The sequence below is a fragment of the Orcinus orca genome, chromosome 16, assembly GCF_937001465.1.
Source record: "Orcinus orca chromosome 16, mOrcOrc1.1, whole genome shotgun sequence".
NCBI classification, from domain to species: Eukaryota; Metazoa; Chordata; class Mammalia; order Artiodactyla; family Delphinidae; genus Orcinus; species Orcinus orca.
The window spans coordinates 25,339,517-25,351,569 of record NC_064574.1 but is presented as its reverse complement, the minus strand read 5'-3'; the positions used below and the strand labels follow the sequence as shown (position 1 = coordinate 25,351,569).

The following is a 12,053-nucleotide window of genomic DNA, read 5'->3' as shown; positions in this document are numbered from 1 at the left end:
TGTCTGTTCCCTGCAACAGTGACCCTGGCGTCTCTCCTGGCTGGAATCCTCAGGGTGATTTTTGAGAGTTGTTCCTAACAGTACACAGCCCCCAGGTCTGGTGCTCAGGCTCTTATGGAGATTCTATGAGCCACCCAACATCTTTTAATAAATTTCTTTTCTGCTCAAACTCAGGAGAGTTGGTTTGTTTGTTTGTTTGTTTGTTTTAAGATGTTGGGGTAGGAGTTTATTAATTTATTTGTGTATTTTTGCTGTGTTGGGTCTTCGTTTCTGCGCGAGGGCGTTCTCCAGTTGCGGCAAGCGGGGGCCACTCTTCATCGCGGTGCGCGGGCCTCTCACTATCGCGGCCTCTCTTGCTGCGGAGCAAAGGCTCCAGACGCGCAGGCTCAGTAGTTGTGGCTCATGGGCCCAGTTGCTCCGCGGCATGTGGGATCCTCCCAGGCCAGGGCTCGAACCTGTGTCCCCTGCATTAGCAGGCAGACTCTCAACCACCGCGCCACCAGGGAAGCCCCAGTGTGTTTTTTTTTTTTTTTTTGCAGTTAAGAATCCCGATTGATACACCCTACAACCCTATCAGGTATCTGTATCATTTGTATTATTTTAAAATTATTTTTGAGTTATTTAATTTTTTAAAGTAATGATATAGGCACTTGTGAATCCACCACCCCACAACAAAATGCAGAGCCTTGACAATAACCTGCATCTAACACTATACCCTCCTCCCCACCCAACTCTTTTCCTGACCAAGGTAACCATCTTGAATATTATGCTCATCATTCCCTCTCTTTTTTATTTTTAAAAATGCCTATTGAATTATAACATGTATATGTAGTAAAATCACAAATATTAAGTGTACAATTCAAACTTATATGTGTGTATGTACAGATTTTTGTGTAACCAGATCAACATATAGAACATTTCCCATGCCTCAGAAGGTTCCCTCATGAGGGAGGCTCCCCTCCCCGCTAATTCTTCCTGCTCTAGGGTAACCAGTATTCTTATCCCTATCACCTTATGTTTGTTTTGCCTGTTCTTAAACATTAAAAAAAGTACACTTCTCCTGATGGGTACTCTTTTTTGTCTGGCTTCTGTCACTCATTGTTATGTTTGTGCAATTCATCTATGCTTTTGCCTGTGGTAATGGTTTGTTCTTTTTATTACTATATGTATAAACATAGCATAATTAATTTTATTAATTCTCCTATTGATAGCATTGGGGTTGTTCCTTTACTTTTTTTTTTTTTGTTCCCTTACTTTTCTTGGTATATTGCTTTATTTCATCTATATGTATTTCTAAAAGTATCATTTCCATGTTTACAACTGAGGGAACGGAAGCTCAGAGAAGTTAGGTGACTTGCCTGAGGTCACACAGCAAATAAGCAGCAAAATCAGGTTGACTCCACATTCCTGACCTCTACACCTCAACTGCAAAGGAGTGGGAGAAAGCTCTTCCTCTTTCCACTCTCTGGGACTGAGGGATGGCCCTGGGTGTCCAAAAGACCCAGGTGGCCTGACCATCCCTGGAGGCAGCAGGATTGTATGCAGCCTGGGAACTCTGTGCTTGTGACATGAGCCCATTCTGACCCTCCTAGGCAGCAGTCACAAATACCAGACAACTTTCACGACCACTGTGCTGTGCAGTGTCTGGAAGGCTCAGGAATCAGGGCTCAGCTTCTGTCCCTCTCTAGCCTCAGGCCAGGCTGAGTGAGGTGTGGAGCCACCAGACAGGCAGGCCCAGGCAGCTGTGATGGATGGCCCTGGGCTGGCTCTCAGCCACACTTGTCCACACCCTACCTTAGTACTTTGTCCTTGTCTGTATACACTCTGTGATGAGACTTACTCATATTTTTCTTTAAATCAACCCACTTTAAAAAAAAACTTAACGATTTTAGTTAATTCTTTAAAAATTTTTTAATTTAAAATTTTTCAAATAGCTAATATAGATATCTGATACATTATTTAAAAAGTATGAAAATGTTTTCCTCCTACTTTGTCCCCCAGCCACTCAATTTCTTTAAGAGATATACAATCTTATTCTCTTCCTTTGTGTCATCCAGAGATGTGCTATGCATATACAAGCAAATGAATATGTAATCTATTCATTTTTATTTTTGACCAAATGCTTAGACCTTATTTCCTAAATAAATTGGAGATGGTTTCATATCAGTACATGTAGATCTGCCTTGCTCCTTTTTTTTTTTTTTAAGGCTAGCATAATTTTCTAGTACCGTAATTTATCTTATCCCCTACTGATGGACTTTGTCCTTATTTCCGATCTTTTCCTATTACAAACAATGTTATGATGGATCACATGTTCATCTGCTATTTTGCTCCTTGCCTATTTATCTAAAGGATAAATTCTTAGACATGGAACTGCTGGAACAAGTGGTGTATGTGTTTTTTAAAACAACTTTATAAAAAGTATAATTGACATACCATAAAATCTACAATTCAATGATCTGTAGTAAATTTATTGTTTTTCAATCATTATCATAAACTATTTTTAGAACATCTTCATCACTCTAATAAGACCCCTCATGGTCATTTACATGAGTTAATTCCCATTCCTACCTCCTGTTCCAGGCAACCACTCATCTACCTTCTGTTTCTATAAATTTGCCTTTTCTGGACATTTCAAATACATGGAATTAAATATACAATATGTGACCTTTTGTGTCTGGATTCTTTCCTTTAGCTTAATGGCTTTCAGGTTCATTCATGACACAGCATGTATCAATAGCTCATTCCTTTTTATTACTGAATAGTATTCCATTGTATGGATATGGCACGTTTTTAAAATTCATTCTTCAATTGATTGACATTTAAGTTTCTTCCCCCCACTTTTTGGCTATTATGAATAACGCTGCTGTGAACAGTCACATGCAAGTCATTGGCATTCATTTTTTTCATTTTTCTTGGGTAGATACATAGAAGTGGAATTGTTGGGTCATATATGTAGAAGTGGAATTGTTGGGCCATATGATAAATATATGCTTAGCTTTTTAAGAAACCAACAGACTGTTTTCCAAAGTGGCTGTACCATTTTACACTTCTACCAGCAAAGTATGAGACTTCCTGTTTCTCCACACTCTTGCCAACTTTGTTATTGTCTGTTTTTTTTTTTTAAATAACCACTCTAGTGGGTATAAAATGGCATCTTATTTTGTTTTTCACTAATGGCTAACGATGTCGGGCATCTTTTCATGTGCTTATTCCTGTACTTTCTTTAGTGAAATGTGTTCATATCTATTGCCCTTTTTTATTTTTTAATTAAAAAATTTTTTTAAATTAATTAATTAATTTATTTATTTTTGGCTGCGTTGGGTCTTTGTTGCTGCACGGGGGCTTTCTCTAGTTTCAGTGAGTGGGGGCTACTCTTCATTGCGGTGCACAGGTTTCTGTTCGTGGTGGCTTCTCTTGTTGTGGAGCACGGGCTATAGGTGCATGGGATTCAGTAGTTGTGGCTCACCGGCTCTAGAGTGCAGTCTCAGCAGCTGTGGCACACCGGCTTAGTTGCTCCATAGCATGCGGGAACTTCCCGGACCAGGGCTCAAACCCATGTCCCCTGCATTGGCAGGCAGATTCTTAACCAATGCACCACCAGGGAAGTCCTTATTGCCCCTTTTTAAATGGGGTTGTTTGTCTTCTTATTATCAAGTTTTAAGAGATTTTTGTATGGAGGGTGTTGGGGGAGGGATGGATTGGGAGTTGGGGATTAGCAGATGCAAACTATTATATAGAGAATGGATAAACAAGCTTCCATAGTATAGCACAGGGAACTATATTTAATACCCTGTGATAAACCATAATAGAAAAGAATATGAAAAGGAATGCATATATATGTATAACTGAATCACTTTGCTGTACAGGAGAAATTAATGCAACATTGTAAATCAACTATACTTCAATAAAATAAAATTTTTAAAAATTACCATACCAAATTCTACCAAAATAGTTACCTATGAAATAATATGATGTCTGGTATTTGCTTCAAAAGAAGCCATCGGCAGAGGTAATAGATGAAAGCTATTGTTAATGAGTTGCTATTTGAAGCTGGAAATCCATTATACTATTTTCTTTTCTTTTATGTATCTTTGAAATTTTTCATAATGAAAAGTTTTTGTTGTTGTTGTTTTCTATTTCAGACAAATTTTTGCAAGTTGTTTTATTTACAATGCCAACTTTTTGTGTGTGTGTGTTTTGTTTTGTTTTGTTTTCGGTACGCGGGCCTCTCACCGCCGTGGCCTCTCCTGTTGCGGAGCACAGGCTCCGGACGCGCAGGCTCAGCGGCCATGGCTCACGGGCCCAGCCGCTCCGTGGCACGAACCCGTGTCCCCTGCATCAGCAGGCGGACTCTCAACCACTGCACCACCAGGGAAGCCCTGTAAAATCATTTTTGATACTGAATGTCTTTCGAATCTCCTCAGCAATTTTCCCCTTGATCATACTGGCAACAGTCTTGCAGGTAACATCAAGCAAACCTTTGATGTCTAAGTAGTTTGCTGCCAGTATAAGCTCAAAAAGTGTTCCTTGGTCAACTTTCAGGAATTCTTGATCCCAAACAGGGATATCATCTGTTCGATTTTCTTTGCTCTCATCATCCTCAGGAGGAGGAGGACCATCCTTGTGGTGGGTGCACCACTGAATGACCTTTTTTAATATTGCTGCATTAACATTTGGCTAGGGGACTGGATCATCATCTCCTTCATCATCCATTCCCAAATTTTCCAACGTGGTCTTAATAGTCACAGATTGTTTTGCAATTTCAACATCAACTTCAAATATCTCTCCATCACAACTCTGCAACTTAATTGAAGGCATGGTGTTAGGATTCAAGGAGATGGCAGGCCAGAGGTTGATGAGAGCAGGGCGGCGTCTGCAAAAAGAAAAACACAAAAGCTGAGAACAAGGCCAACACCTGTTTTGTTTTTTTTTAATTAATTAATTTATTTGTTTTTATTTTTGGCTGTGTTCGGTCTTCGTTGCTGTGCGTGGGCTTTCTCTAGTTGCAGCGAGCGGGGGCTGCTCTACATTGCAGTGCGCGGGCTTCTCATTGTCGTGGCTTCTCTTGTTGCAAAGCACAGGCTCTAGGCCTGTGGGCTTCAGTAGTTGTGGCACATGGGCCCAATACTTGTGACCGGGCTTCAGTAGTTGTGGCACGTGGGCCCAATAGTTGTGGCTCGCAGGCTCAATAGTTGTGGCTCATGGGTTCTAGAGTGCAGGCTCAGTAGTTGTGGTGCACGGGCTTATTTGCTCTGTCGCATGTATGTGGGATTTTCTGGGACCAGGGCTCAAACCTGTGTCAGCTGCATTGGCAGGTGGATTCTTAACCACTGCGCCACCAGGGAGGCCATTTTTTTGTTTTATTTGTTTGTTTGTTTTTTTATGGCCACTTTTGGTACCACCTAAAATCATTTTGTGTGCATCCTCAGTCCACAACCCCTTGGAAGATACTGGCTTAAAGGATAAGAGTGAGGGCTCTAGAATCAGGCTGACCAAATTTGAATCCTGCTCCACCAGTTACTAGTTGATCTCAGGCAAGTCCCCAAACCTCTTTGGCACACAGCTGCCTCGTGTGAAAAATCAAGCACTAATTTTAATTGAACACTTACTATGGTCCTGTACTGTGTTAATGCTCTGTCATTTTATCCTCTCCACAACCCTAAGAGTTTAGTCCTGTTTCACAGTTGAGGAAGCAGCCTGAACACACGTGACTGAAGCATTTGACCTTTCAGGACCTGCCCCTCCTCCCTCCAAGTTTAGAAGGTCCTCCAGGACTGAAAACAAAGTCACATGTTCCTATATCTCTAATTGCAGCCTTTACCGCCTCTGAAGTTTACATGAGTCAAGGCTGAGTTCTAAGATTCCCCGGAGTTTCTGGTCTGATGACACCTTTCCATCTTGCATAATGTGACCTAGATGCTTGTCTCTTGATTCCATTTTTGCTTGAGGAATTTGCAGGCATGACTTTTTTTTTTTTTTTTAAAGACAGGTATAATTCAGTTTAGGATAGACATTTCCAGTGAGAACTGTGGGCAAGAAGTGATTCTGGTCTGCAATCTGTAGCTATGGGCCAATGGGGGTTTCCTAGGAGAGGGACAACTTCATGTTTGAGAGCAAGAAAAGAGGTACTGAGGATAATGAACAAGACTAGGAGAAGCTCTGGCATGCTTTATATTATCTCAGGGAGTTCTTCAGTCCTGCAAATGCTCCTCTGAATCTAAATCCTCCCAAAAACTGGAGGAGGAGGTGCTGAGCACTTTTTATGGCTATTTATTACTGGTCCTTGGAGGCATTTAATTTCACTACCGCAATGGAGAAAGTGTATAAAGCCCTGGAAGTAGGGTTACCAAATAAAATACATGATACCCAATTCAATCTGAATTTTAGATAAACAATAAAAAAAAATTAGTGTAAGAATGTTACATGCAGCATTTGTCACATATTTATACTAAAAAAATATTAATTTTTTATTGCAATTCAGATTTAACTGAGCATCCTACTTATTGTTTTTTAAAGAACCATTTTGGTTTTTTGGTGTTGTTTTGGGTTTTTATAATTAATTAATTAATTTATTTATTTTTGACTGTGGTGGGTCTTCGTTTCTGTGCGAGATCTTTCTCTGGTTGCGGCGAGCAGGGGCCACTCTTCATCGCGGTGCGCGGGCCTCTCACTATCGCGGCCTCTCTTGCTGCGGAGCACAGGCTCCAGACGCGCAGGCTCAGCAGTTGTGGCTCACGGGCCCAGTTGCTCCGCGGCATGCGGGATTCTCCCAGACCAGGGCTCGAACCCGTGTCCCCTGCATTGGCAGGCAGATTCTCAACCACTGCGCCACCAGGGAAGCCCCTTCCTACATTTTTATTTTCTAAATCTGGCAACACTACCTGGGAGGGAGGGACTGAGGTGCCTAGGGACAGAACTTGTGTACCTCATTTTGCAGATGACAAAACAGTCTTTTTTAAAAAATAAATTTATTTATTTATTTAATTTTTGCCTGCATTGGGTCTTCACTGCTGCACGTGAGCTTTCTCTAGTTGCGGCAAGTGGGGGCTTCCTTGCAGTGCGCGGGCTTCTCATTGCGGTGGCTTCTCTTGTTGCAGAGCACGAGCTCTAGGCGCTCGGGCTTCAGTAGTTGGGCCACGTGGGCTCAGTAGTTGTGGCTCACGGGCTCTAGAGTGCACGTTCAGTAGTTGTGGCACATGGGCTTAGCTGCTCCGTGGCATGTGGGATCTTCCCAGACCAGGGCTCAAACCTGTGTCCCCTGCCTTGGCAGGTGGATTCTTAATCACTGTGCCACCTGGGAAGTCACTTTTTTTTTTTTTTAATTTTATTTATTTATTTAGGCTGTGCCGGGTCTTAGTTGCGGCATGCAGGATCTTTTAGTTGTGGCATGTGGACTCTTAGTTGCATGCCGCAGCTGAGAGTCCACATGTCTAGTTCCCTGACCAGGGATCAAACCCAGGCCCCCTGCATTGGGAGTGTGGAGTCTTACCCACTGGACAACCAGGGAAATCCCAACAAAACAGTCTTAAAGAGGGAAAATGATGAGCCACGACCTCAGGTCTTCAGTGGTTTCTTCGGATCCAGATCTGAGGCTCCCACAAGCCCCATGCAGTGTCTTCTCTCCATCAACACACAGTTCTGCCACTTTTCAAGTGTTTCCCTTCCTCTGGCATTGAATGCAGAATGGCTCCAGGGAAATGGGGGACAGCAGCATGACTAGCAGTGTGACTAAGTGTTCTGCAGGGAAAGCCAGTAAGTGACAGGTGGCATGTGGGCTGCTGGGGTTTCTCTCCCCACTCCTTCCAGCTCTTCATCCCTGCTTCCTTCTCTCTCCAAAGGCCTGGGAAACTCCTTCCCTTGCTGGTGGGGGCCTCTCCCAGGCTTCCTGCCCCTGCTGTAGCAGGTCTGGGTCCTGTCCCAGTTTGACCTGGCTGTCCAAGGCAGAAGAGGGTATAGGTGGCTCAAGGCTCTATTAGCCACCAGTCCTACATTCTGACCAGGCCAAGACTAGACTGGCTTTTGGATCAGGGAACTTGGGAGCCAGAGCCACACAGCATGGGAGATGAGGAAATGCCCAGGCTGGAATTCTCTGCCCTTACCAACCCAGCTTCTCCTTGGAGAACCAACAACTAACTACTTACCCTGGATGTCCTAGAATCTTCACAACATCCTAGGAGGTAGTATCTATTATTCCTATTTAGAGATTTGGCCACTGAGGTTCAGGGGATTTCCCTAAAACCCCTGAAGTAACATGTTGATAGTCAGAACTAGCTCCTCCTTGATCTACGTGCCTCTGAAGAAGCCTGACATTAATTCTGCTAGGTTCTACCTCCCAGATCACAGCTAATCTACCCTTGGTATGAGCAAGAAGGTTAGGATATCATAGTCCACCCAGCATAGTGGTTCTCAAAATGTGATCCCTAGGCATCAACATCACCTGGGAATTGTTAGAAATGCAAATTCTTGGGCCTGATTCCAGAACTTCCTGACTTAAGAAATTCTGGGTGTGTTACTTGGCAATCTGGGTTTTAATAAGCCCTCCAGCTGATTCTGATGCACTCTAAAGTTTGAGAAGCTGGCATGTAGTAGAAAGAGATGCATTTTTGGAATAAAATGAGTATACATTTAAAACATATATTTGTTTTGTATATACTTTTCTTGACATATAATATACAGAAAAATACACATATCATAAATATGCAGCTTGATGAATTCTCACAAAGTGAACATGCCTGTGTACCAGCACCCAGGTCAAGACACAGAACATTTTTACCAGCCCCAAGAACCCCTTTTTTTGTCTCCTTCCTGGTATTACCTTCCCTCAAAGGTAATCACTATCCTGACTTCAAACACCATACATTAGTTTTGCCTAACATTAGATAATTTAAAAATTGTATATGAAGACAGAATCTGGAGCGGACTTCGGTTGGATCCCTGGTTCCTGGCTGAGTGATCTGGACCATTCATCTAATTTCCTTGAGACTCATTTCCCTCTCTGTATAATGGGCATAAAAAATACCTCATACCTTAAAGGCACACTGTGTTCCCCAATCTTGCCTAGTGATAAGAATCACCTGGGGCACTAGTTAAAAAATCCACATTTCCCCATTCTTTTTTTTTTTTTTTTTTTTTTTTTTTTTTTTTTTTTGCGGTACGCGGGCCTCTCACCGCCACAGCCCCTCCCGCCGCGGAGCACAGGCTCCCGGGTGCGCAGGCCCAGCGGCACGTGGGATCCTCCCGGACCGGGGCACGAACCCGCGTCCCCTGCATGGGCAGGCGGACTCCCAACCACTGCACCACCAGGGAAGCCCTCCCCCATTCTTAATAGGACAAAAATTGGTTGGGGGTGCAGAGGTAATTTTAAAAAAAAATTTTTTTTTCTAAATTTATTCTTTTGTTTTTGTCATGTGGCGCTGTGCAGCTTGCAGAATCTTAGTTCCCCAACCAGGGACTGTACCTGCGCCCTCCACAGTGAAAGCGTGGAGCCTAACCACTGGACTGCCAGGGAATTCCCTCTGCCCCCCAGTTTTTTTGTAAAAGCATAGATATATGGCACATAAATTGATAAACAGCATGTTTGTGATATTAAAATTTCATGAGGGAATTTAGGAAAAAATGTCTAGGACTTCCCTCGTGGTCCAGTGGTTAAACCTCCGTGCTTCCACTGCAGGGGGCACGGGCCTGGACCGGGAACTAAGATCCCGCATGCTGCATGGGGTGGCCAAAAAGAGAAAAAAAATGTAAAAATGTTCCTTACAGAGATGATAATTTCAAAAAAAGGTGAGAAACACTGCCTACCACAGTGATTCTCCAAGTGTGGTCTGTGGTTAAAAATGCAAAATCTGAGGCTTGACCTCAGAGTTACCAAATTGGAAATCCTGGGGGTGAGGCCCAGCAAACTATGGTTTAAGTCCTGCGCTTGATTCTGATGGGCACTAGAGTTTGAGAACCATTGCGCTAGACAATGTGAATGGGGTGGGGTTATAGGAATCTGTATGTTTAACAAGCTCTCCTAAGGTACATTGCAGGAAACAATGACATGGAGGATTTGAAAGTATTTGAAAAGTGTAAGTGACTTTACAGATGGTAAAATACTATTTTCATTAAGAGGAACACGCTAAACAATAATAGCAAAGGTCACTAATTACTAAGCACTTAGTTGTGCCTCTGAGTCCACTTGCACAGCCTGTTCTCACAACCCATGACGGAAGTTAAGAGGTTGGACTCTGAAACCAGACTGCCTGGGTTCTTATCCAACTTGTGACTTGGTTTGTGCATCTGTAAAGTGAGGAAAATGACGGTACTTCCCTCATAGATTTGTTTTGAGGATTAAAGAATCTTATTGATCAGGGGACTTCCCTGGTGGTCCAGTGGGTAAGACTCCATGCTCCCAATGCATGGGGCCCGGGTACCATTCCTGGTCAGCGAACTAGATCCCGCCTGCATGCCACAACTAAGAAGTCCACACGAAGTCCACATGCAGCAACTAAGACCCTGCATACCACAACTAAGACCCCACGCAGCCTAAATAAATAAATGTGTTAAAAACCAAAAAAGAATCTTATTGATCAGCTCTTAGAACACCTGCCATGTTGGCACCACTTACGTTTAAGCTGTTTTCATCATCCCTAAGTGCACCCTGTTAAAAGGTGGAGTTGAATCCAATCAATGCAACTCCTGAGTGTACTTTCCTAAGGACTAAGCTACAGTTCAGTGGTTCTCAAAGTGTGATCTCCTACCAGTAGTACACCAGAGAGCTTGTCCGAAATGTAAATTATTAGGTCCTATCCCAGATCTGATGAATTAGAAACCCTGGGGGTGGGGCCCAGTAGTCTTAAGTTTTAACAAGCCCTCCAGCTGATTCTGATGCACTCTAAAGTTTGAGAAGCTGGCATGTAGTAGAAAGAGATGCATTTTTGGAATAAAATGAGTATACATTTAAAACATATATTTGTTTTGTATATACTTTTCTTGACATATAATATACAGAAAAATACACATATCATAAATATGCAGCTTGATGAATTCTCACAAAGTGAACATGCCTGTGTACCAGCACCCAGGTCAAGACACAGAACATTTTTACCAGCCCCAAGAACCCCTTTTTTTGTCTCCTTCCTGGTATTACCTTCCCTCAAAGGTAATCACTATCCTGACTTCAAACACCATACATTAGTTTTGCCTAACATTAGATAATTTAAAAATTGTATATGAAGACAGAATCTGGAGCGGACTTCGGTTGGATCCCTGGTTCCTGGCTGAGTGATCTGGACCATTCATCTAATTTCCTTGAGACTCATTTCCCTCTCTGTATAATGGGCATAAAAAATACCTCATACCTTAAAGGCACACTGTGTTCCCCAATCTTGCCTAGTGATAAGAATCACCTGGGGCACTAGTTAAAAAATCCACATTTCCCCATTCTTTTTTTTTTTTTTTTTTTGCGGTACGCGGGCCTCTCACCGCCACAGCCCCTCCCGCCGCGGAGCACAGGCTCCCGGGTGCGCAGGCCCAGCGGCACGTGGGATCCTCCCGGACCGGGGCACGAACCCGCGTCCCCTGCATGGGCAGGCGGACTCCCAACCACTGCACCACCAGGGAAGCCCTCCCCCATTCTTAATAGGACAAAAATTGGTTGGGGGTGCAGAGGTAATTTTTAAAAAAAATTTTTTTTTCTAAATTTATTCTTTTGTTTTTGTCATGTGGCGCTGTGCAGCTTGCAGAATCTTAGTTCCCCAACCAGGGACTGTACCTGCGCCCTCCACAGTGAAAGCGTGGAGCCTAACCACTGGACTGCCAGGGAATTCCCTCTGCCCCCCAGTTTTTTTGTAAAAGCATAGATATATGGCACATAAATTGATAAACAGCATGTTTGTGATATTAAAATTTCATGAGGGAATTTAGGAAAAAATGTCTAGGACTTCCCTCGTGGTCCAGTGGTTAAACCTCCGTGCTTCCACTGCAGGGGGCACGGGCCTGGACCGGGAACTAAGATCCCGCATGCTGCATGGGGTGGCCAAAAAGAGAAAAAAAATGTAAAAATGTTCCTT

The 12,053-nt window shown here is 43.1% G+C and overlaps 2 protein-coding genes and 1 pseudogene across 2 annotated transcripts in view; 1 reads left to right on the top strand and 2 right to left on the bottom strand.

Annotated features, from left to right (window-relative positions):
• The window catches only part of LOC101290388 (S-phase kinase-associated protein 1-like), a 29,012-nt pseudogene extending 24,100 nt beyond the window's left edge, over positions 1–4,912 (bottom strand).
• PXMP4 (peroxisomal membrane protein 4) overlaps positions 1–12,053 on the bottom strand; it is a 772,061-nt gene that overhangs the window by 633,803 nt on the left and 126,205 nt on the right. The gene's annotated exons all lie outside the window — the stretch shown is intronic.
• Positions 1–12,053, top strand: part of ITCH (itchy E3 ubiquitin protein ligase) — a 180,536-nt gene that overhangs the window by 45,895 nt on the left and 122,588 nt on the right. The window lies entirely within an intron of this gene.